We start from the raw sequence: 27,425 nt of genomic DNA, 5'->3' as shown, positions 1-27,425 counted from the left end.
TGATAAGCGCATAAAGTTATGCCAAATGCTGTGTTTGCTTGCGCAAAGACCGGACGGCTTATAGCACAGTAAAAAGAGAGGGAGGAGAGCAATACTAGTGGTCAAATTGCCAAGTAAATTACAATTTTAAAAAAGGGATGATTACCCTTTTGATCTAAATTTGTGCCTTTGAGGCGCATAATTGACAATAGAGAAACTCAGCCCTGGAGCAAGCATTGTAGTTAACAGCAACAATACAGCCTTGTTAACGTATACATAGTGTTTTATAGACATGTGAAGTAGTTACCTTGGGCTCCACGAAGACGGACGCCAAGCTTTGCAGCTACTTTGAAGTTATTTGTTTCTGCTATAGCGCAAAAGCACACAATGTGAAGAAGACCTGGGAAGTACTTGGGTGCGGCTTTGACACCAAGCCAAGCAGCAAGGGTGCAATGATGCGTTAGTTTTGTAAAAGAGATGCACAGAATGAAAATAAGGGCTGTTAATTTTTAGGCTGGGGCTACAAGAAAACGGATGTTAGGACAGACACCAACTTAGTTTTAAAAAAAAACTTTTGTGCTTTTGTGTGCAGAGGAATCACATGATAGCTGTACGCGAAAACTATTTTACATTTATAAACATTATGCGCTTAGCAGCAAAAGAGTAGATTACCCCAAAAAAGTGTAATTGGAACAATATTATTGCAGGCAGAAACATTTGAGACATTAGCAATAGGACACTAATAATGCGGGTTGAGAAACGGCGTAGGGAAAACCGAATCAGAAACACGCTAAAAGCAAAGCAGTTGCTACATTGGAACAAAAAGCACTAATATTGCGGGCTGATAAATGAAAAAAACACTAATAATGCGGGTTGAGAAACGGGGCAGCGAAAACCGAATCAAAAACACGCCAAAAGCAAAGCAGTTGCTACTTTGGAACAAAGTCAAGTCAAGTCAAGTCAATAAATTTATATAGCGCGCTACATACCCAAAGGGTCTCAAGGCGCTTGGAGAGGGGTGGGGAATTACTTGTCAAATATCCACGTTTTAAGTTGCTTTCTGAATGCTAGGTGGTTCTGAGTAAGGCGAAGGTGAGTGGGAAGTGAGTTCCAGGTTTTAGCTGCCAGGTAGGAGAAGGATCTACCTCCCATGGTGGTTTTGTTGATGCGAGGTACAGTGGCAAGGGCTTGGTTGGCGGATCGTAGCTGGCGGGTGGGGGTGTAGAAGGACAGTCTTGTGTTGAGGCATTCGGGTCCGATTTCTTAGAGCGCTTTGTGTGCGTGGGTTAGGAGCCGGAAAGTAATCCTTTTATTGACGGGGAGCCAGTGGAGGTTTTTCAGGTGTCCAGAGATGTGATCTTTACGCAGGATGTCTAGTATTAGCCTGGCTGAAGTTTTTTCTGGAGTTTTGCGGTGGTACCGGCGTAGAGGGTGTTTCCGTAGTCCAGACGGCTCGTGACCAGAGCGTGGGTGACTGTTTTTCTAGTTTCGGTGGGGATCCAACGAAATGTTTTTTTGAGCATGCGAAGAATGTTGAAGCAAGATGAAGAGACGGCGTTGACTTGTCTGTTCATCGAGAGTGAGGAATCCAGGATGACGCCCAGGTTCCGTGCGTGGTCCGTCGGGATGGGTGCTTTCCCAAGGGCCTCTGGCCACCAAGAGTCATCCCAGGCGGAGGGGGAAGTGCCTAGGATGAGGACTTCTGTTTTGTCTGAGTTCAGTTTCAGACGGCTGTGCTTCATCCATTCGGCTACTTCTTTCATTCCTTCATGCAGGTTGGTTTTGGCGATGTTAGGGTCTTTGGTAAGTGAGAGGATCAGTTGAGTGTCATCAGCGTAGGAGATGATGTTGAGGTTATGTTGGCGTGCGATGGCCGCGAGGGGGCTCATGTATACGTTGAAGAGGGTGGGGCTGAGTGAAGATCCTTGTGGTACGCCGCAGATGACTTCAGTGGCCTCTGACTTGAATGGTGGAAGGCGGACTCTCTGGGTTCTTCCGGTGAGGAACGAGGTGATCCATTCCAGTGCTCTTCCTTGGATTCCGATGTTTCTGAGGCGTTGTAAAAGGGTGCTATGACAGACCGTGTCGAAGGCTGCGGAGAGGTCGAGGAGGATGAGGGCGACTGTGTCTCCATTGTCCAGTAGAGTTCGAATGTCGTCTGTTGCTGCGATGAGGGCGGTTTCAGTGCTGTGCTTGGCTCTGAAGCCGGACTGTGAGGAGTCGAGGGATTTGTTGGTTTCGAGGAATGTAGCGAGCTGGTTGTTGACCGCTTTCTCGATGACTTTCGCCGGGAATGGAAGGAGTGAGATAGGGCGGTAGTTTTTGAGTTCGGTGGGGTCAGCTGTGGGTTTCTTCAGGAGGGCGCTGAGTTCGGCATGTTTCCAGCTTTCCGGGAAGGTTGCAGAGTTGAGGGAGCAGTTGATGACGTCTCGGAGGTGCGGTGCTATAATGGAGTCTGCTTTGTTAAAGATGTGGTGAGGGCATGGGTCTGTGGGGGATCCTGAGTGGATGGAGTTCATCAGACGGGTGGTGTCCTCAGTGGAGATTGGCTTCCAGTCATTGAGGATGTTCAGGGGGAGTGGGGGTCCTGCAGGGGGTTGGGTGGGTTGGTCATCGGGTCGGTTGTCGAAGCTGTTGTGGATGTCGACAATTTTGTTGTGGAAGAATGAGGCTAGGGAGTCGCAGAGGGCTTGAGAGGGGGAGCACTAATAATGTGGGCTGATAAATGTGATCGCGATAATTGAATGTAAAACATGGCCAAAGCAAAGCAGTTGCTTTAGCGGAGCAAAAACCACTAAAAATGTGGACTGAGAAATGCGATAGCAAAAACGAAATGTAAAAAAAAATTGCTAATGTTTTGATGAGGTGTCACGGAGCACTTTGACAAATGCTGTAGCGAAATCGAAAGCAAAGCTGTTGGCACAGCGGAGGAGCATTTGCTAAACTGAAACATTGGCTTGAACGAAATTCCTAAGTCAACAAGCTTCCCTTCAAGTCCCCATAAAACAAGCTCTCGGCATTGCATGGCGGGGAAGCGGATTCCTTGTGTTTAAGAGCTTGCGGGAGGAGCGGCTCCTTTGACAAGCTCTAGGCATTGTGTCGGGGCGGGGGAGCGAATTCCTTTGAAGTCTGATGCCGAGGTTCACAAGCTGACAAATGGTGTGCTATGTGCACGCGCCCGCCTCACATGCACTGTAGGCAATCCTTGTTTGGGTGCATTTTTGAGAGCCCTTACTTTATATCTCACCAAGCATCCCTAATGGGATGGCTTAGGCGAGACCTAAAAAGAAGCGTTTGTTTTTGCCATACTACCTCCCGCTTTTAACCAAATTGAACCTCCCTGGTGCCACCCGATTGGCTAATTTCTTGCCTTTTCCCGCCATCCAATCTGCAGACATTAGCGCTAACTAGATGCAAACAAAACTCCATCTCCCATAATGCACTATACTCATTTCTTGCCTTTTCCCGCCATCCAATCTGCAGAAATTAGCGCTAACTAGATGCAAACAAAACTCCATCTCCCATAATGCACTATACTTGTGAAAGCTCAACTGATGCAATCATGAACGTATTGCTTAATGCACTGAATGTTTCTGATTGAATAAACATCTAAAAAAGTGACTGATGATAAAGTTAATTTCCTTTTTGATAAACACAGTCTTTTTTAATGAACCAATGTGTTTATGCCGTCCGTGTGGACCCATCAACTTCATCTGCTTACACTTCTTTCTCCATTTTCAACTGGCGGGTGCTACCCCATAAGAGGGCATCATCGCTCAATGTAAATTATGGAAGTAGGATGGACACCTATATATTCAACGCTTTCCAAACTTGTCCAACTGTTCCCAGAGTGTGTGCAGACTGGTATGGTGTCATGCCCAAATGACACCCAGGTAAATAACAACATTACAAAGTGGTGCGTCATCTCGTCTCATCCAATTGCACTGCTAACTTGCGCCATTTTGGCTGTAATTTTATCTCCACGATTATCCATGTGATCCATTTAATCAAACTCTTTTACTCCTGTCTTTACTTAAATATCGAATGTCATGATTCATATGCGGTTTTCTGTGCCATTTTTTCCAGATTTCATCTGTTCGAACTGTGCCCCGCCGGACCTCTCGTAAGAACAAGATTGATGCAGAGTTCATTAAAAAAGCAGTATTTATTCAATACACCCAATGCATTGGGGGCTGGGGCGCCCTTCGTCAGGGGGCACTACAAATCACAATGCGAAGCGTACCTTTAAGGTAGGGCAACAATTGTGCCCCATAGATTATGTATTCATACAGGCCTGGCATTTCCACCTTATCAAACAGTTCGAAATTTTGGGGGTGGAGGGTAGTGATCACTATCCACTGCAGGTTGAACTTCAGGTAAATGGCCACCCGCAAAGACAAAAAGTGCTATCAGTAGATGTAGAATACCCCAAGCGGTTAACAACACGAATCACAGAGGAATATATACAGAAACTAAGTGCATATCAGCTAACTGTGAATTTGGGTAACCTTGTACCAGAAGAAAGTATAGCCTGGTACGAGGGTATAATAAGGCAATTGGTGGAATGCCTCCGGATTAAGTTAAAGTGTAATAATCAAAAACCAGTAAATAATGCGACATTATACCCTAATAATAACAAACACTGGTTTGATGCCGAATGCCGGAAATTAAAGGCCGGTATTAGGAAACAAGAAAGACGCCACAGAGGTAACTATAGTGAGGAAGTTGTATCAGATCTCAAAAAAATGAAGCTAAAATATAAGTCAGTTATTAGAGATAAAAAAAGGTGTTTTAAGGACAAATGTTGGGATAATTTACTTGTGGCAATTGAAGACAAAAATGTGAAAGGCTTTTGGAGGCTAATGCAGGACTTTATGGGAAAAGCACAAGGGACCATGCAGTGCTCAGTACCAGAGGACAAGTGGCTGACCTATCTAGAGGAAATTTACGGGAAATGGCCAATGAGGGAGGGAATAATGGTAAATGCCTGGCCAGGAATAAGTGAAGAATTAAAAACCCATTTTCTGCCAGATCGAATTAGAACCATAATATCTAGACTAAACCTAACACGGGCAGCCGGCCCTGACAACCTGCCAGCTGTCATAATAAAAACAAACATAGAATGGTGGGCAGAGTTCCTTTCAAACATGTTTTCATGGATCCTAAATACAGGTGAATTCCCTGCAAATTGGAAAGGGGCTATTGTTAGGCCAATCCATAAAAAAGGTGATGTAAACACCCCCCAAAATTACCGCTTAATAAACCTTTTGGATATAGGTGAAAAGGTTTTTGCCAAGGTAATCCTAGGGATTCTAAAGGAGTGGGTGGAAGACAAACAGATAAAACCCCCAGAGCAGGGGGGGTTCAAAGAAGGCCACTCAACGATTGACCATTGTTTTGCTCTGTGGTCCATTGCACGGAAGTCAATTGATCAGAGGAGTAATCTATTCTGCTGTTTCGTTGATTTCCGTGCAGCCTTTGATCTTGTGGACAGGGATCAGCTGTGGTCAACACTAACAGGGTATGAACTACAGGATGACCTGCTGGCCCTTGTCCAAGCATTACATACAGAAAATTGGGCACAGATAATATTGGACACGGATGGAGGACTGACCGGGAGAATCCCTATTGGGAACGGCTTAAGACAGGGGTGCGTTCTAGCCCCCCTGCTGTTTGCCCGGTTTTTAGCTGACCTACCCCAAGTATTAAGAGATGTCAGAGGGGCGAACCCGAAGTTGGGAGGAAGGCACATATCGTGCCTCCTTTACGCCGATGATCTAGTAATTATGGATCAAACGGAGATAGGCCTCCAGAGAAAACACAATAGGTTTAAAGATTACTGTACGAGTAAAAAATTAGTGGTAAATATGGATAAAACCAAAATTGTATGTTTTGGGAGAAGGAAAGTAAAGTTCTTGTGGTATCTTGGCACAACCTTGCTTGAGAGGGTGACCAACTATAGATATTTGGGAATGTGGTTCTCAGGTAACTTGAAATGGCATACACACCTTCAAGCATTAAAAATAAGGGCACTGGCATCAGTCAAAGGCCTAAAAAGCTTTAATAACACCTATGGTGAAAGGTCAGATAGACCGGTCTTACAAGCTTATCAAGCAATGGTCCCCCCACAATTTCTGTATGGAGCCGAGGTTATTTATCTCAGTGGCAAGACCTCCTGGGATAGTGAAGAGGGAAATATATTAAAAAGCTTATTCGCTCTGCCAAAATCCTCTATGGTGCAGGCAGCACGACTGGAGCTGGGAATAACCTCCTGGGCTATTACAGTTTGTATGAGCCTTGTACGCTTCTGGCAGCGGTTGGGAGTAGGGGAAATTGCTAAAATCTCCCAATGGGCTAAGGAGGAAATTACCAATAGTGAGCTCCCCTGGGCAAAAGAGGTGAGAGCCTCAATAAGCAAGACTAATGGGGTGTTAGATTTGAAGGTACGTTTGCCGCAAGACCCCATAATATTTGGGAAAAAAGAATTAAAGACTCAAGGGGTCAATATGTCCCGTAGATATGATCGGGAATACCTTGCTCAAAAGACCTCGGTAGCACACATGAAAGTGGCTTGGGAGAGCAGTCAACACTTCCCTTACGTGGATCGGTTACCCAGCCATAGTCTGAGGCGAGAAGTCCTGAAAATGCGAATTGGCATAAACCCAGGCTATGCAAATAACGGGGTTCGAAATTTAATGATAGGAAGTAATGGGAAATGCACTTGCACTTTAGGAACCACCTGTGATATGTCACATATTTTATTAGATTGTGCGTGATTTTTAGACTTTCGAAAGGAGTATTTATGTCCGATTTTTAAAAAATATAAGATTACGCACAGAATGCAAGCTGCCACTCTTTTGGTGGAAATGGAGACTTTAGATATAGCCTGCGCGTTGGGGAAATATATGAATAAAGTTAGGTTGTTCCTCAAATGCGCAGAAGAACATGTATAGTGTAGCCCTTATCCCTGAATAAAGGTAGAGATACTAAGGGACAATAGTAGTAAAAATTGCATTCTGAAGAAGGTATATATAGGAAATTTTAGCGATTTTAACAAATAAATGTTATAATACTCCGTTTTAAAAGGAACAAGAGAAGTTAATTTTCAAGTATCTTGAGGTGCAATTGTGGTTTTAATATTATCTGTTATGCTGCTGCTCTTTTTCTTGTTGAATATTACCATGTTTTGCTGTTGTCCTTTCTCTTATCACGGAATGTGGAATGTACTTTTAAGGTTTTAACAAATCAAATAAAGTTTTTTTGACTGACTGACAATCACAATGAAACAATAGCCAATTATTACTTCTAATCGTAATATAACTTCTCATTTAAACAAATATCACAAATTAATATACAATTCATTGCAATGCTATTTTGCGTTTCAACCCATTTATCTATGTACACAATTCCTCACAAACATGTCAAATATTTGTAGCAAAAAAAGGTCGTTAATTTAAAAATAAAGGGTGTTGTTTAAAGGATAGAACAAGCACTTAAGAAAGCTGAGTGAATGAAACGCTCACCACTGAAACTAGCCTGACCTGCAGCTCATCCGTTGCAGTCCAACTCAACACTTAATTCTTCTGAAGTATTGAACAACTGTAAATTGGGCTATCTTTACACCTGTTATTTACTGCGCTTACAACTGAGAATCACTGAGGTAGGAAAAGCCCCATTCACAAAATATGTTAATAATAATCGGGTATCAGAGAGCTTTAAATGAGCAGGAGTTTTGTTGCAGATGGGCACATTCAGGGGCATATTTACAAGCCCCGTGCGCCACTTTTGCATCACTTTTCCCATGTTAAAAGTGACGCAAGGGTCTTGTAAATCTCCCCCTAAGTTTATTGTGAGGCACGGGGAGATTAAGTGATTTGCCCAGAATCACAGGACGTTGAGCGTCGTTGCTGAGACTCGAAACCGGTTCCCCAGCTTCGAGGTCCACGCTCTAGCCGTAAGGCTACATCCTCTTCCAATTCTTGCAGTATTCGAGTGACATTTACTCGCATGGCCTTATTACGAGTCAAACAGAGCAAAATTCATGCATGCAATTTCACTCCACCAGATCAAGAACACCGGACTTGATTTTAGTGCTAAAAAAAGACATGGCTGGTAAAATACATTTTTGCTTCGCATGCTACTGCAGTCAGGCCTTGTCCCCCAACCCAGTGTGATGTCCTTTCTATGCAGTTCTCCTCCTGGCAGGACAATTTTACCCATTCCCTTCCTACTGTCACCAGCCTCTCCTCCTCCACCCCCAGGGCCAGACTGGTTACACCGGCATTGGATGCTTTCCTGGGAGGCTGGTAGGGTTGGTGCCGGTTTTGCAGAAGTGGCTGCCCTTTTTTTGTTACTGGGGCCGGTTTTGCAGCAGTGCTGCAATATCGCCCCCTAGTAACAAAAGCAGAAGAGCTTCACACTGCACCACTACCTGCCCCCCTCCCCCTTCTCCAGGGGTGGAGGGAGGAGGGTTCCCACAAAATTGCCAGAGCTGCTTTGGGTTCACAGTCCGACCCTGACCACCCCACAAAGAAGCCACTCCTCCCATTTACCACGTGCTTACAGCAGGTGACAAATGAAGTTATTCTCCATTCCATAGGGTATATTTCGTAATTGCTCAAAACTGGTGTTGTGTTACCGCATAGTATCGGTCATTACAAGTGTGGAGTTGTGCCCCCTGCCAGTCCCGTGCAAATAACTCGTATTGCTGCTGGACCAAGTTTATTAATTAAGTTCAAGGGCTATATCAGATCCGCAAAATAGGACTCTGGAGGCGCCCGCTCTTGAAATGTCTAGATTTGGTGTTAGATTTTGGGTGTATCTGAAATTGGTCCCCCCCTTGTTATAAGATGAACCCTTCCTCTGGTTGTAGGTGGTAGCAGAGCCCTTGACATGGACTGGTCTGAAGCCAGATGGCAGGCAGGGGTAGCGCACAACAGAGACAGTGAACAATGAGAAAAATGAATAATTAGTAATTTAATTGTGACTGTACATCTTGTTTCAATCTAATGGAAAATTGGTGTATAAATAGTTTCCTTTAATCTAACTACTACAAATTCCCAATTTCCCCCGTGGACTTCAATGCTCGTAGAGAACACACACAAACAGGACTTGGAACGCAACACGTTTTTTCAGAGTCAGGTTGAATATCATTCCTGTCCTCGAATGAAACAAAAATTAATGCCCTTAGCCTTTTTTAGATTATCCCTCTGCGCACGTCACAAAGCGCGTCTGCTTTAAATTATTACCGCCACAAGCATGCAATTCATTACGGGTGAGTCAAAGGAGCGCCCGGCATCCGACCGTGAGCAACACAACACGGGGTGGAGGCACAACTGTGGTTCCTACTGGGGTGTAGTTTTGCCATGGTCACAGGAACGTGTTTCTGGCACATCGCAGCTAACCATTCGCAACAGGATATGCGCATTCCCACGACGTCATCGAAAAAAGGGTGACAGTGCTGAGACGGAAACTCTCTGCGTCAATAGTGGTTACATCTAACAAGGATACACCCGCAGGAAATAATGTTTACAAGATGGGATCTTTTTGACAAAAGCCATGCCTAACCCCAAAGATTCATAGCGAAGTCACTCAAGCCCCAACGTAAATGCACTTTTAGCTTTCTTTTCGCCACATGGAAAACATGTATACAGGTGGAGAGCCTCCTTCCCATCAGTTCCTTCTCACAAATTTGCAGAAAAGAATTACTCCTATCTTTGACTAGAGTGTATCTCTGAGTTTTTCCATAGTAGGCCCAGGATAAGTTTGCGAATACCCATAACCAAGTAAGTGTTTTGTGTCCCATACTTTCCAGGGATTCTAACGCAGGGACACCCTGCCCCGACCCCACGAGAAGATCTGCTCACACGAAAAAGTATGTGCGAGTAAAATTATTTATGAGTATGAAGACATATCTTTTTGAATCACCAACGTTGCTTCACATCCCTTAAAAGGGTATTTTGCATGTGTAACTAAAACTTACACATTCAGATGTCTTTATGAATTTGGTCATGGGTGTAATCACACTCGATTTGCACACCTGTTCCAGCCTTTTTGAAACTAAACCCAGGTACACAAATTGGTACACAAATTTGGTAGGGTTGGGTCGTGACCACCCTTTGAGAGTAGCCCCTTATAACAGTATGACATTAGCTCAAAAACTAGTAATGCTTGTGCACAGAGTTCTTCTTTATTATGTGGGCTTTTAAACACGGGTGTAAAACACAGACTCGAGCTCCATATTATGATTATTGATTTGAATCTGGATCTCCTACGTGAACTTGAAACACCACTGGCGTATTAAATTCCTCATGGTAATAAATACTTTTGAAGAATAGATGGGTAAAACAAGGTGGTGGCTTTGTAGGGTCCGTTATCTTCTAAAAGAAAGAGGGGCCAATGATCGAAATTCTGTTTGTCCAGCTGGAAATATCTCAGATAAACTTCAGCTTTTCACCATCTTGTTTCCTTCATAACAGTATAAAGGCAGTGCTTAATTTGAGCCGGTGGTTTTCGGTTCTCGGCACTTAATTATCAGCAATGGCACTTGTCGCAGTCTGCCACATGGTGGCGCTGTCTGTCTAATTTAGAGATGAGTACAACTGTTGTTTATTAATTGAATAAACACTATAAAGAACCATTAGCTGCAGCCCAAGCTATTCTTGTAGGCTAGGGGCATAGAATAGTCTAAATGGTCACACTTGTAGGTGTGTGATGGGTAGTAGGTGTGTTAATACTGTCAATATGTGGTGCAAGCTGCTGACAAGGGTCCTGGCACTCAATTTATTTATAAATTAAGCACTCAATAAAGGCATTGCCTCAGTGATGCTCATTGAGATTTTTAGCTTTTACCTCACTTGGATCCCACCCAAACTTCTTCCTTATAGGCTTACTGTAAGCTCACAGGTGAGCCGGTCCACCACAAGAGAAGGCTTTGGCAAACAAGAATGGCTGATGATGAAGCCTGACACCCAGGAGCGTGCATGAGGACATATCTTTACATTTTTTGAATTGACTCCCATAATTTAATAGAAGTGTTAATATATTATGGTTTTCTACTGAATACACAAACTTTCAAGATCTAAAGGGTCTTCTGGAATAAAGAAAGTTTCCTGACATTGACCATGCTTTGTCTCATTTGCAATGTTTGCTCTTTATTATATCAGGGAGGGTACAAATGTAAAGAGCCCACTTTTCCCTCTCATTTCCTCGACCCCCATAAGAGTATGGTTTCATAATTTGTGTGCACCATTAGTTCAAACCAATATGTAATCAACTTGTATGTATAGAACTGCCCCTAAATTTAAAGAACAGTAACTTTGGGTAAAAAACACAACTGGAAAAGCCTCTACCCTGATTAACCTGGCTAAATTCCAAGAAGTCTTCAATAAACTAAGCAAAAAAGCCCCCTGTGTTTAAGTTGACACAATGGAAAGAATTTCCTGCAGTTTTGATTAATTAAATCCTGAATTCAAACAGCATATTAAGCCTAACAGATCAAAAAACGCTGATTTTTTTTAAATAGCTGATTTCAAATAGGCCAAGAAAGTGAAGGAAAGGGAATTCAGAATGCAGTATGACGATGTGAAAATGTACAGTTACAGCATGCTTATTCGCAGAGCCAAAAGAGCCTTCTACCAAGCTCTTTTGGTGAATACGCCAATTATTGTTTTTTAAAAAGGAAGCATGGATTGTTATGATTAAATTGCGAAATTTAGACTTAATTTTGCCATCAGAAAACTTTTCACCAAGATCACATGTCACATTAAGACTAAAACAGAGAAATATATGTACCAAACAGGTAGCAACTGTGAGTGCAGTGCTCAATGCAAGTGTCCCATTTTAGCAATTTCCACCAGTCTCAAAGAACGAGATGAAGGTTGTGATCACTATACTGTTGCTGTCCTCTCTTTCTATAGTGGCTGTTGTCAATCACTCGCTGCATGAAGGCAGTGTCCCTGCAGAACTAAAACATGCATAAATAGCACTGCTACGGAAAAAAACACTTCCAGTGGAACTATAGATCAATTTCTAATTTACCCTGTTAGAACAACCAGTTAAATTGCAGTTTCTGTCATATATCAACGATAATTACCTTCTAGATTACGATCAGGACACTGTCCAACCCTAACACAGCAATGAGGGGGTAACAACCATCAAGGACAACCTATGTATGATTTTGTTAAAACTATTAATGACTTTTGATACAGTCAATCACACTGTTGTAAATAAAACAGCGATAGTATTAAGCATTCGCTGAAGACATGCTTTCATGTCTTCGTTTGAGTTTTCCCGCCAGTACTTGAAATACGGCCAGACTCCATTTTGTCTTCTGGCGTCCATCTTGTGTGCCATACATTGCCATGTGCTCGCCACGAGGCAAGTCCTACCTCACTGATTGTCACCCCTGAAGTCTGCCCAGCAACAGGCTATAAATAGTTTCTTGTGCGTTCAGCGCATGTCCAGGAGGAGTCACATCTGTTTCTGATTAGCGTAGATTGGAATGTGCATTCGGCGGGTCTCAAGAACCGTTAACTCCACTTATGTATCGATCATGTTCGAGAAATGTCCATATATGGTTGTAAATCATGCTTTGAGCTATAACCGCCCACTTATGAGCCCCTTCTTTGTGTATAAAAGGGGGACCGCATGTGTGAGTTCTTTGTGCTACCTTGTACAATACTGTAGAGTGTTGTGTAGGCTGTAGTACCACCTTTAAAGGTCTATTAAACTATGTCTTTGTATTTTCCAGTTTCCGTGCCAATTTCTTTTGTAGTCTGAAGACTTTGTGCACAGAAGGGCGAACCCTTTTGCTCTCACAGGCCTTGCTGAGGCCTGTACTCATCAACACCATACTACTTCAAAGATTGACTGACTGTGGGATTTTGGACACCCATGTAGCCTGCTTTGCTCATTCATGTCCATAAGACATAAAAGAAGTAGAATAGACATTTTGTCTCACAACTGGAGTCCGCTCCACAAGAGGCAGCTATGTCCCCTCTAGTGTCTGTTAACATATACCTCTGAAGCAGATAACATGATGGCAATCTGGCAACATCCTAGTTTTGAACTGAGGTCCTGATTTAGAGTTTGGTGGATGAGTTACTCCTTTATAAATGCTGCCGTCGGCAGTAATACTAGTGCCAGTGGATATAATGCACTTGTAATACAGAGATGGGATATCTGTCACATTTATGACGGAGGAACGATCCACCAAAGTCTTAATCAGGCTCTAAACCATTACAGTCCAACGCATCTTCAAATTGATTCCCTGTTCTGATGAGGAGAAACATTTATTTTGTCTCAGGTTTCTTGAAAGTGAGCGATGAATGACTATTAACTATGTGAAACTTAATCTGACCTCGACGTAGTAGACCATGGTGGTTGATGGTTTCCCATGTGCAAGACCTCACAAAATATGGCACAGGCATCTGGGACCCTTTTCGAGCGTATTACCAGAGTTAGAAACTTGGAGTCATCATTTAAAATAAGCCTACAATGAAAGATCAAGTATGGTCTATCATGCAAACAAGCTTTTACTCTCTCTGTCTTTTGAGGAGAAGATTCAAATGTATTGCCTACCACATACATTCAAGCAATCCTAGGCAAAGTGATATATTTGCTATATTTTGCTAGTGACATTTATCTGGAAACCCAGAACTATTTGCTGCTCAAACTGCAACATTCAGAAAATACAACAATGCCCATGACATGCAATCTCAAGTGATAAGATAAATTCGCTTTGCCTAGGAAATAATGCTGCACTGGTGGCCTTATTGAATATATCCGAGTTATTTTGCATGGTGCGCCGAGCCCAACAGCTTCTTAAGAAACACAAACCAATAACAAAATCACTCTCAACTTGAAGGTCTCCTGACTCCCCTTGTTGATTGCCTGAGGAATGGGCAACTATGGCCAGTAGCCACAGTTTTATCTTGCACAGAATATTATATGTGAAAGGTGTCAGGTGTCTCGAAAAGAAGGTACCCGCTAGAAAGAAAACATCCCATAGGGCAATATAACTCTTTAACCATCTTGTAGCTCTTGATTGGATATGAAAATGCTTACTGAAGTGACTAGCAAGCCACCAACCCCTCCGTCCCCTGAATGTAGGGAAGATAAAATAGTCAGGCACAAAATCCAGAAGTAGAATACAGTAGAAGTTACAACTGATGTAATCTCTAACCTAAGGAGAATTAGAGTAGCAACGAGGTGAAGAATGAAATTAATAATCAGGCAATAGATGCGTAGTGATGCATCTTCCTGTTGTGATTGCTTCCTTCATACATGAATCAAACAGTAACTGATTTAGAAGGAAAATACTCTACTTTATGCTGGATTGGGAAGCTTGGAAAACATCTGATGAAGAGAACCCTATCTTAGAAAGGACTGTTTATAAATTTTGTCCATGCCCAATTTCAGGAATTCATGGTGTTGGCAAATAAGAAGCCAAAGGTTGACCTCCTACAAACTGCGATGAGTTGTGCAATTCTCTCAGCTCCATTCATGTCTGGTGCTCAAGTGGCTCGCAGAACACCACTGTAGGTGATAGCAAGTTCAGAGATGTCTCAACACTCCAAGCAACTCACACAGCCTTCCTTCCACTCGCCCAGCGTTGACGGCTTCGTAGCGTGCACACTGGTGTACAATACTGGCTCACAGTCTAATTGGTTCCACCACTCTCTACTCTCTTTAGTAAGCATCTTCATATCCAATCTGGGGCTGGTGGGAATTATAGCACAGGCCAGAAAGGATGCTGCGTTGGACGTGAATGCACCGAATCTCAGATAGACCCTCAATAAGGGGATGAAGGGATAAAGCCTTAAGAGGTATTACAGAGTCTTCAAAGAGTATTAAGGCGCTGATGATGTCCAATGGGGACAAACCGCGTTGTCAGGATTGTTCATTGTAATGGCTTCTAGATGCAATACTTGGAAGATTTTGAAATAAAACACAAATTGGTTGTTTATTAAAGACTGCCCATGGACTTTTCTTGAAGGATACAAACATTGAAGTAATCAGCTTGTGAATACTATGAATGAGCGCTCCTTTCTGAATAGGTGGTTTTAACTCATACAGTCACTCTTTTGCTGAGTGCAGCGTCCACCATTGCACTGACAAGAATCCCTTAGAGCACTTCTTCCCCTGCTGAGACTATGAAGTCTTTGGTAAGCTCTTGGTAGTGCTCCTAGCATTGTTCTCCGTATCGATCTGGGCACAGATGTTACAGTGTGAATCCTCTTGAACATCTGGATTTGTAGGGGTGCCATAGAGAGAAATGGCGAACTAACCGGAGGACATGGATTAAAGGACGCTCACTTGAAGTGTAATCTTTCCAGAAGATGAGAAATTGAAGCTGGTTTCAAATCCTCAAAGAATCACACATTTCTTAAACCTCATATGTAGCTGACCCTTTACCATAACTGACAGAGGTTCAAATGTAAGGAGATAATAAGGAATTTTGAACATATGTCTTTGTTTGGGAAGAATGAAAGATAAAATGATCTTCCAATTGTAAGGCATTTAAACCAAAAATGTAACAGGACTGATCCGATGCAAATGGACCAAAAAAGTATTAGTTGAACTGGAACTGACAATGTATATACATGAAGAATATAAGCAGGCAGCTAGACCTACTCTCCAAGAGCAAAAGAAGCAGAAACTAATGTTTCTTTATTTTCCTCCATTGTGTTTTTTTATATAGCACAAACTCAACCCTAAGATGTTGCAGTGCTTTACATGACCATCATTTACATTACACCTTAGAACAGCATAGGCTGTTAGAAACAAGCTGTCTATGCTTCTGTAACTGGTTCTACCATGACTGTCAATGTCTAAATGCGGGGTACTCTGCAATTTAAAACAGGCTCTCAACATGTGAGGATTTGTGGTGGACACAAGCCAAAACATATTCTTGAAAAACAGACTGAGAAGTTGGACAACAACAGGATTGCAAATCCAAATCCATCGGTGTCTAAACTCCTCAACAATGAGAAATTGCTGAGTCATTACACATTTTCATCATGCCAATTATAGTTCTTTAGTTGGCCCAGAAAAGCTTGTTGCCTGAACTTTTGGCTGTACTAGAGGGCTTTAAAATGAAAATATTAGAATTCCTTTCTATCCATCTGTTCTTGAGCCATCCTGGCCTTGTGTAAGAAAGACTGAACTAGTCATACAACACTCTGAAAAGGAATTAGGAGGTCTTCATAAGTATACAATGATTCAGGGTATTGGGGGGATGACAAGGCATCTGCTAACACATTCTTTGAACCAGGAATATAAGCAAGTGTACCATGTGTGTGTAAAGAAAAACGCCCATCTGTTTTGATGCTATACCAGACATTGTCCATGTCCGAAACTTCAATGATCAGTCCCGATTATCTAGTGCCTGTCGAAAGATGTCTCTATTCAGTTCATGCTATCTTTATGCCTAAGAGTTCTTTTTAAATAAGGCAACACTCCAATCAGACACTGACAAAACATTCAAAACATAAAAGACAAAATGTTCTTGCCCATCCTCTTCTTGCTCTTGTAGAAGACCTGCTCCAACTGTTCATTCAGAGCTGTCTATTTCCGTAATACTTTTTTAACACATGGGTTTTGGACTAGTAATCCAAACAAAGCATTACAAATTTAGTTAAGAAATCAAAAAGTATTGAATACGGAAATCATTGAAACATGTCATGAACACTACACAACCCAAATTACATTACTTGATATTCAAAATGCCCAAATGGGGTGTGGTAGTCTACCTTCTACTTGTCTCATCCTTTTCCATGCACCAAATTATAAGCACCTTGTAAATCACATTTTGTAAAGACTCATGCTCTATGGACTATTTCCAAGATGCCCTTTACAAGTAGTAAAGAATATTTATCTTTGAACTGACGTAAGCCTCTATAAACAATACAAGTGCGAAGGTCTTGATCCATGGACAGAACACCATCTTGAGAAGGAATTTTTGTCCACCTTGCTGAAACTGCTTCATTGGAATTCATGAGGTTTCTTTGGAAAAAAAGAAGAATTCCATGTTTGACCTTTTTCGCACTTGCTGAATCCTACAGTTTCCCCATCACCCTATACGGAAGCCCACTCAGAGTGATAGCGAACATGGAGGTCACTGAACACCCCAGGCAACACAGATGTCCAGCCATGACCTCAGTGCCCAGCGTCGCAGACAATGCTTAGAGGGCTCCTTCCTCCTCTGACCACATGAAAAATCTGGTACGTTCTTGATTCTGCTCTTTGCACTGCTCTTGGTACAGAACCTAGCACAGATCTCAGCACAGACATAACCCAGCATTGCTTGAAATGTAGCAAATTACGAATGCAAAGCCTAGAAAGGGACCGGTGGGCTAGGTATTGTACACCCTGCAAAGGTAGTAACCACCCTGCCATAAATGCATACAGAAAGTATGCAAAACATGCTCACCGTCTTTTATGATTCCACCATTCCCAATTCCAGCAGCAAGCCTTCTTGCAGTAGTGAAGGATCTCATTAAGGTCCCTGACAGCTCAACTACCTTCCATTCTACTGCTGATTGGTGCACCTCTCACACTGAGTTTCTTAAACACTAAAATGGAACACATTTGTCCCCTCATCTTTACTTCTAACGTGTTAATTTCTCCTTTTACCTTTCTCTCTGACTTTGTGATAGAGCCAGAGGTTTCTGGTCAACTATATGCCCCTCTTTACTCCTACAGTCCATATTCGTGATTTTGCTGCAGATTATATTAGCACACCTTCATAAGTATCTGCAGGGTCCCTATTATGTCAACCAAGGTCACCAATGATTTATAACAAGCCCTTGCAGAAATATATGGTACACTTTCTAAATAAAATCTCTAGTGCTTTCTTTTCTATTCTTTCTCTACCTCTCAAGGGGGCATATTATCAAGGGGGTTTATCTCGGCTTTTTTGGCTTTAAAAGCCAAGAAAGCGGAGATAAAATTATCTCCCTATTACCTAGCTGTCGCTAACACCAGATAGCCACCATCTTGGGCCCCACTTTGCATGTCAGTGATATTTATCACTAATGACATGCAAAGTGGGCGTGCCAAGATGTTAGCGACTGAAAACAGTCGCTAACATCGCTATCTCCTATTACCAACTTTTGGAGATAAGCGCGAATATCTCCAAAAGCTAACACATGCACTGAGCAGTTCTTAGCCATGTTATCCAATGGGAGGTGGATAACATGGCTAAGAGCATTAGCTCGGTAAAGCATGAATATCGCTGACTTTTCAGCGATATTCATGCATTGCGGCGATTTTTATCGCATTTGCGATAAACCTTGGTAATACCAAGGTTTATTTGCGGTAAAAATCGCTGCAGCTCAGCGGTAAATTTTTGTCTCTAACCAAGCAATAGCGATTATCATCGCTATTGCTTGGTAATATGCCCCAATGTTCTCATCAAGGATACCAACCGACAGATCTCAGAGTTTGTAACAGATGAAAATATTTAGTGCCCAGCACAGTCTAGATTCTGTCCACTTCAAGGAACCAAATTCACTCTCACTACTGTGTAAAATAAAGTGCTGAACGACCACAGATGCTGCCTTGATGCTCAGATGCACAATTGCTGCCTTGATGCTCCTCGATCTTTCCCTGGCCTTCAGCAATGTGAGCATTCCAATCTTCTGTTTTCCCAGTGTCATTCTGGCATTTGTGTCAATGCTCTTGCTCGGTTCAACTTAGCCTCTCTTATCGCTCATAGGCAGTTTATCTTCCCTTGTGTCACTCTCCTTCCAAGGCATTCACTCTTTGTTTCCGTCTGGGCTCATGCTTGACCATGACACTTTGTAATATGCACCCTACTCCCTTGGAACATTTCATTCACTACTACATCTTCTTCCTTCTTGCCAATTCTTCTGCCAATCGAATTGTTATTAGACTTATTGACATTTTGGAGCAAGCATAATATAACTTTTGCACCTGTATTTCTGAAGTTGCTACATGGATTAAAGACAAATCTCTTTGAGTACCGACTTGAAAATACAGATCTGGATCATTGGTGGCCCTCTACTATTTAACCCCCTGAGTGTGTCTCTCTTCTAATCCCAAACGCTCTTCTCTTGTTTCCACTCAAATCAAACGTGTTTCTGCCTACAGTTTTTTCTTTAATCAGATGCGACACAAATCCATTTGCATTCTTTCTCTTGAGTGCTTATGATGGAGCAAGGTGGTGAAACAAAATTTTGTTTACCCCTTGTGAAATCGTACTCCAATAACAGTAACTCGTATTAATGAAACGTCGTGCATGTATAACCAACGTAGAATAAGAAATGCACCTACACAAATACACGTGGGAAATTAATCTTGCTTGTGTCTTGCTTGTGAGAGAGCGCAAAACTGTGTTAGAATTTGTACGGGTGCATCATATTTACAAGTAATCTGCACCCGCATATATAGACGATTATAATCATGTTTAAGGTTGACAAATGTGAAACCATGTACCCGAATTCACATTACTATAATGTAAAAGCGTTTTCTGAAATACAAAATGCCATGTTAACTTAGAAATGTATTTGTGAAGTAATGCTGATCCAGTTAAAAGACGCTTAAAGGGGCATGGATGTATTTTAATGCACGTTTAGTAATTCATTATTATATTCATGTAATGACATATAAATGTTTAGTGGGAAAATGTATTTTTTCTTTTGCTATAATGATGTAGGCCTAACGAGTAGAATTGTTTGCCAATGTTAGGGGGTGACATCTCCAACGTGCAGAGGCCCAGGTGGGGATAGCGGATTGTGTAGGCCGTGCTAGGAATGTGTCTGCTAACGTTAAATCATGGAACTGCCTTTTTCCTAGAAGGTTGCCTTAAAGAATTAATTGCAAGTAGCATGTTGTTGCGAATCGATTTATGTGCGTTCCTTTGCAGGTGCAAGGTGAACCAAAGATAGTAGAGAAGGGCCCATTGTGTATGAGAGTCAGGATGGTAGTTACAGACCCGGAGGAGTGGCTGTGGAATTTTAGGGAAGCAACTTCAAGAGGAGACGACTGTGGGACCCAAGGCCGTTTTTCAACGAACAAGGATGAAGACATCAAAAGAAGACCCTTTGAAAACTAATACTTTGAGAGGGGCGTCCCTTGGGGCGTGTCATCCAAATTGTGGATTTCGTGTTAGGGACAGCACCCCGGGAGGAGAGCAGAGTAAAAGCGCACGAGGGTGAAGAAAGATGCTGGGTAGGCAGAGAGCTACTAGGCGAGATGAGCTCAATAGGCTAAGTCCGAAATAAGTGAGTGAACTTCTTTGGAAGTCATCACGGCTGACACCTTTGTTAGGAGAGAACCTGGTCGTAGGGATGTCACTTAGTATAGTGTAGGGACAGACTTATCTTGATGTATTTCTTCTTTTCTTCCATGCCTACCAAGACCCAAATCATAGCAATTCTTGCAAGCCTGGTGGTCTTGGAAATTATATTAGTGTTGTTTGTACTAGTACCTGTGTATTTGCTGAACCTTTTACTGAGGTGTTTATATACACAATTGCTTTTGGCTTTCTAATAAATTTTCAAACTTGACCTTTTGTCAGTGGTTCTTTGGGGAAGGAGACAGAAGTGGTTCGAATTGACTTGTTGAAAAAGATTACCTTCTAGACTCTATGACAGGTAAAAAGATCTAATCGACCTGTGACGGGATTCAAGAGTTCTGATACAAATTCTAGATCAAGATTCCCGCCTTTCCAGTTGGTAGCAGAGTAGGATGGTTTATCTTCTGGAGTGAAGGTAATCCACATAGGTTAAAATTTTCCCAAGGCCCATAGAGATCCGAAGATGTGCGTCCATAGAGCAGCAGACGGAGGATGGCGATCCACGGAAGATGACGGAAAGTGACGGTGCGGCAGAAAGCAGCAGGTTTTAAGAGTGTGAGTATAAAAAGGGTCATGCGTGTTAGATTGCGGTGTGTATTGTGATGTCGTATTGTATTGTCTAGCGGAGTTGAGTGTCTGTAGTGTGAAAGGAGAACAGGTTGTGAGCGCGCGCCACCGGTGAAATCTTAAGCTCAAGGAGAGTTTAAGTGGTTCGGGTGTATCGAACACCCACAGTAATTGTCGACCATTGAAAGGGGATCATGAGGTATCATTGATTGCCCGCAGGACCGAGATAGGGGGAACGAATGTGTGAATGCGTGGGTAACGGACGTTGTCAGAAGTTACCGTGTGTATGAAACCTATCAGAGAGGCGATTGTTGTTCTTTAATTAGACAGACATTTGCCAGTCGGTGACAATTACAGTCAGACTGTGGACGTACAGTCAGAGAAGTGATTGCTTGGTCGGAAGTGATCATTTCAAAACGTATGATTGGGACGCATGCATGACCGAGAGACGAGCAGAGAAAGGAGGGGAACTGCTGCAACGGAGGAGAGTGACGTCAGGAAGAGCCGCGCTGGGATAGGATGGTTAGCGTGAAGCAGCGCTGAGATAGGGCGGTTAGCAGGAAGTGAGTGACGTCAGCGAAGAGCCGCGCTAGGATAGGACGGCCAGAGTAAAGCCGCGCTGGGATTGGTGGATTGTCATTGGGAAACGAACGAAAGTAATAAACAAGAAACTGTTGTGGGTATCATCATGAAATGTTTAAAAGGATTGCGAAGTTGTTTTTCTGGAGAGAAGAGGCTAGAACCTCGGGGTGGGGAAGAGGCTCCACCCGAGGACACGCCAGCTACGAACATGGCTACGAACGTTGGGTTACATACTATATTGTGGCTTGAGAACTGGTGTAAGATGACTGAGGGGAATGAGGAACTGACGTTTCCTAAGTACGGGACATTCAGATTAGAGGTGTTGTACCAGCTGAAAGCGATGATGTCTTCTCTGCGACCTTCGCCTAGACCAACACAGTTTGAGGCTTTGAACACGTGGATCAGGGCAGCCCACGAGAACAATAGGGACAGAAGACAAGAAAGAGTGAACAGATCAGTCAGAGCAGTGCAGGACGCGAGGTGGGACGCACTGGCCAAGAGACGGAGAGTGCAGACCATAGAAGGGGATAGGTTGTATCCATTGTTATGTTATGTTATGTTAACTGCATTTATTTTGCGCACAGCTGCTCCAGCGAAGGAGCGTCCTGGCGCATGGAAAAGGTGAACATAACACAACGCGGAAAAAAGTGAGAGTCAACATAAGAAGATTAAAACAGGTAGGTTTTCACGGCCCTGCGAAATTGGTTAGTGTTGGTTAGTGTTGGTTAGTGAGAAGGAAGCGCAGAAAAAGAGGGCAGAAGACGATGACAGTGAAATGGAAGATAGCCTGATAGAGAGGCTGTTGTCGGATAGACCACCTCCGTATAATCCAGAAATAGAAGGAAGCTCACCAATACCAACAGAAAGGGGAACATCGACAGTGGACGGTGGTATCCTAAGAGAGAGTGACTTAGGTCCAGTAGGGAACAGGGCCGTCTCAGTGGAAAGCGAGGTACCTCAACTGGTCCCGGAACCAAGAGTAGTGGGAAGATTCACTGTACAGAAGGTACACTGTGAAGAGGGGGCCAATGCTCAGAGGTTACCAGATGCCCTTACGGTACCTGTTACCATAGGTCCGATAGTGTCAGTATACAATCCAGGGCAGTATACAATCCAGGGCAAGCACAAACTGAGAGTCTGCCACAGATGGACAGGGAAAGAAACACCAGCGAGGGTAGAAGTAATGTGGCAGACGAGTGGAATCAATGGTCCAGACCGATAGAAAGGAGCACCCCTTTGGCAGCATCAGCGGATTCCTCAAGAGAACAGGGGGGCTTAAGAGGACCAATGGATTTGAGAGGACCACGGCCCCGGTCGATTAGAGAATTGAGGCCAGATTTGAGGACCTGGGAGACAGTCGCGGATACTCAGAGCGACAGGTCAAGAGACGATAGTAGACATTGGGGTTCAGAGAATAGGGAAGGATCCCAGTGCAGGTCTAATGGAAATAGACAGGAGGGGGACCGTGGGAGTGAGGAAAATAAGGGTACATTTACCCCTGGGACCGCAGAAAGACGACAAGAGTGGGACTGTGACAGATGGGAGAGAGGGAGTGTTCCCCATAACACCCCTGAGGAGGACAGAAGGGTGAGTCAGGAATGTAAAGGGAAAGACCCAAGCGAAACTTCTAGCCAAGGCACATTGAGAGCAATGATAAAGGCAAGGAGAATAGATGTACTAAGATTGAAGTCAGAAGTAGAAGAGATAGTGGAAGGTACAATCCCTCTAGAAAGAATAGACCTTTACGAACCAGATGAACTGTTGTTTGTAGCGAAAGATGTTACTCGCAGAGCTAGGACAGCTCACGAGAAGCTAACGGAACTAGCGAACAAATACTCAGTGGATTTGACCAGGACAAAAGCGTTCCAAGGTGGCCATAGGTTGCAGTATACAGATCAAGATCTCGACGAGAAGAGGGTGATCGGATTAAAAACCCACATCAGAGAACTAGTAGTGGGAATCGAATATGGGTCCAAATGGACAAATGGGAGGAAAAATGGTCGAAAAAGAAAAGTGTTAGACGGAGCACTATAGAGACGCCTCCAGGAGCGGGGCTAATGCATGCAGAGGCCTACCCCTTGAGAGAGGTTGCCCACGGAGGTTATGTGCACGTACCCTGGAGTAGGGGAGATTTGGCTGCCTTTACAAACACCTTTCCAAAATTGAGAGAAAACCCAGTAGAATGGTACAAGCAGGTAGAGAGGTTTGTCAAAATCTCAAAGGTACTGTGGGTTGATCTGAACACACTGTTTGACTATTGTGGTTCCGGGAGATCTGTGGGTAGCATGCAAGGTCAGTGTCGAGTTTCCCACAGAGGAGCCAGAACAGGATGCACATACGAATGGTCCTTCACCAAGAGTGATGGTAAAATATGAGCAAGTGATTACGTGGTTGAAAACCAAGGTGCCACCACAAGATATAGATTGGGTAAAAATAGATTGAACTAGACAAGAACCAAAGGAGACAGTTCACGAATATTACGAGAGATTGTTACAGATATTTAAGCAGTGCAGTGGCCTGGATGTAATGGATCCAAAGGACATCGGACAATCTGTGTCCAAGTGTGTTTTGGGCCTGAGACCCGAGATATGTCTAATGATACAACAACATTTGATTTGTTGGCAGAACAAGCCTCTAGATGAGATCCTGAGATATGCAAGGTACTGCAGTGATGAGATAGATTCTAAGACTAAGAAGCTTAAGGATAAGCTGATGCTGGTCCAAATGCAATCGGGAGGACAGGGTCAGTCAGGAAGTGGAACATTGGGGAGAAGATCGAACAGCCAGAAAAGGGACAGTGAGGATGGCCCAAGACCAAGGGTGGACCTGGCGACTCTGAAAAAGACAACAAGGTGCCATCAGTGTCACGAGATCGGGCACTGGAGACGTGAGTGTCCCCATAACCCGGAAAACCAAGTACAGGAGGAGGAAGAGGAGAGTCAGGCTCCCCAAGTTCCGAAATCAACAGTGGTCAAGCTCAAGGTGGCCAAAGGTGGGACTTCCGCTCCTAGAGCTCCCATTCCCCAGCCACCAAAGATCGGAGCAGGGAACAGGATATACCAACAGATGCCTCTTTTGATAGACGGAGACGAGTATTATGCCTTTAACCCAGTGACAGGAAGGTGTCTGGATGGAGAGGAGGAATGCACCTTAGGAGCAGCATTAGAGATAGACCAGAGAGGACCTTTTGTAGAAGCGGATGTAGCATGACACCCCACTACCTTTCTGGTGGATACTGGTGCGACTCGTTCTACTGTACGGTCCGCAGTGGTCCCTAACCTGCCTCTGTCAGGACAGACCATTCAAGTTGTGGGTGTAGCAAATAGGAAAATGACGAATCCACTGACCCAGCCAGTTCCAGTGAAAATAGGAAACTTCAGGGACAACCATCAATTTGTGGTATGTGATTCTAGTCCTGTGTGTCTGCTAGGAAGGGACCTGTTGTGTAAACTCAACTGCGCCATCTATTGTACACCAAAGGGAGTAGAGTTGGAGACAAATGATGATGATGCTGCCTTTAAGGTTGCGAACAGTCGTCTGTGCATAGAATTGTATCCTGCACTAACAGTGGAGGAACTCCCCATGGACTTGAGGGAGACAGTCAGACAGGAGGTTTGGGATTTTACGGGAGAAGAGATTGGATTGATCAAGGGCGTAGAACCAGTCAAAATACAAGTGAGACACGATGCAGAATTTCCGAGAACACCCCAGTACAAGCTGACCCCAGAAACAATCACGGGAATAAAACCTGTGATTGAGTCCATGATTAAACAGGGAATCCTAAAAGAAATAATGGGCAGTCCGTGTAACTCTCCGATTATGGGCTTGCAAAAGCCTAGCGGGAAGCACAGGATTGTGCAGGATTTACGAAAAGTGAATGACATTGTTATTCCATGTTGTCCAGTGGTACCGGATCCATCAGTGATACTGTTTCAGATTCCAGCACAGGCTGAGTGGTTCACCGTGATTGATTTATGTCAGGCATTTTTCTCAATACCGTTACATGAGGAGAGCCAATTTCTTTTCGCTTTTAAGCTAGAAAACCATGTATTAACATGGTGTCGTATCCCACAGGGGTATACAGAAAGTCCATCGATCTTTAATCAATTATTGAAGAAGAATCTTGAAGGTCTAGTACTGCCCCAGAACTCGGTTCTTGTACAGTACGTAGATGACCTCCTTGTTGCGTCAGAGACAGAGGATGCCTGTAGAATAGACACCATTGCCTTGTTAAACCATCTGGCTGAAAATGGGCACAAGGTATCTCCTAGCAAGCTACAATACTGTCTTCCTGAAGTACAGTACTTGGGGCACAGAATAGAGAAGGGAATAAGGAAAGTGTCCCCAGACAGAATAGAGGCAATAATGAAAATGATGGTGCCTACCACACAAAGGGAGGTTAGAATGTTCTTAGGAATGGTTGGCTACTGTCGCCAGTGGATTGCCAATTTCTCACTAAAAGCGAAGCCTTTACAGAAACTGACGCTCAAGGACGTGAGTGATCCGGTACCATGGGACACAGACTGCATGATGGCTTTCCTAGTGTTGAGAGAAGACTTATGTCATGCTCCGGCCCTGGGAATGCCTGATTACACCAAATTGTTTTCATTGTTCTGCTGCGAGCGAGAGGGCTGCGCGTTAGCAGTTTTGACCCAAGATCACGGAGGTGCCCGTAGACCAGTTGCATATTTCTCGGCTACCTTAGATCCAGTAGCCGCAGCGTTGCCCGGATGTCTCAAATCCGTTGCTGCAACAGGTGTCAGCATCGAGCGTTGTGAGAGCATTGTAATGGGGCATCCATTGGTGGTACACGTTCCACATTCAGTAGAATTGTTAATGACAAGGACCAAAACGCAGCACCTGACCAACAACAGGCTCACACGTTACGAGCAGGTTATACTTGCCGCAGAGAATGTGACCCTAAAGAGGTGCTCAGTTTTGAACCCTGCTAAGTTGATGCCATTACCAAATGTTTTAGATGATGATTGTGAAGACCATGACTGCCTTGAAGTGACTGAACTATGCACCAAACCAAGACCAGACATTGCTGATGAGCCTTTAGAAGACCCAGATGAAATTCTCTTTGTAGATGGCTCATGTATAAGAGACAATGCTGGACAGTTGAGAGCGGCTTTTGCCGTTTGTGCGATCCATGGGATAATCGAAGCCGCCTGCCTAGAAGGAGTACACTCCGCTCAGGTGGCTGAGATAGTTGCTTTGACGCGTGCTTGTTTGGCAGCCAACAAGATTCGAGTCACCATATACACCGACAGCAGATATGGGTTCGGTGTGGTTCATGACTTCGGTCAGTTATGGTCTCAGAGGGGTTACATGACATCATCAGGTTCCCCTATCAGGAATGGAGAATTTGTCAGGTTACTGCTGGAAGCTCTGCAGGGACCAGCAGAAATTGCAGTGGTGAAATGCGCAGCACATAGTAAAGGTGATGATTTTGTGTCCCTGGGTAACAGATACGCGGATGAGGTAGCACGTTATTGTGCCGAGCAAGCTTACTCCTTTACTGACCAGGTTGTTGAGGGAATACACAGAGGGACCGAGCTAAACATGGTACTTGAAGTGGCAGATACTTGGGATGAATTGAGGAAGATGCAGGAACAAGCGTCAGATTTTGAGAAAAGAGTGTGGGTGACTTCTGGCTGTACCAAAGGGGATCTGGATTTATGGATTTTGGCAGATGGGAGAGCTGTGTTGCCGAATGAACTAGTGAGCCTGATGGCCCGACAAATACATGGCTCTGTGCATTTGGGAAGAGATGCTATGATACGAGTGTTCAGGCAGACTTGGTATAATCCCAAGTTCAGAACAGCGGCAGAAGCGGTGTGTCAGAGGTGTGTTACATGTCAACAGATGAATGTTGGAAAGAGGACACCAGTTACATTAAGTCATGTGGGGAGGTCTGGAGGGCCTTTCAACCGAATGCAATTGGATTTCATTGAGATGCCAAAGTGTAATA

The sequence above is a fragment of the Lissotriton vulgaris genome, chromosome 6 (assembly GCF_964263255.1).
Source record: "Lissotriton vulgaris chromosome 6, aLisVul1.2, whole genome shotgun sequence".
Taxonomy (NCBI): Eukaryota; Metazoa; Chordata; class Amphibia; order Caudata; family Salamandridae; genus Lissotriton; species Lissotriton vulgaris.
This window is presented reverse-complemented; position numbering follows the sequence as displayed.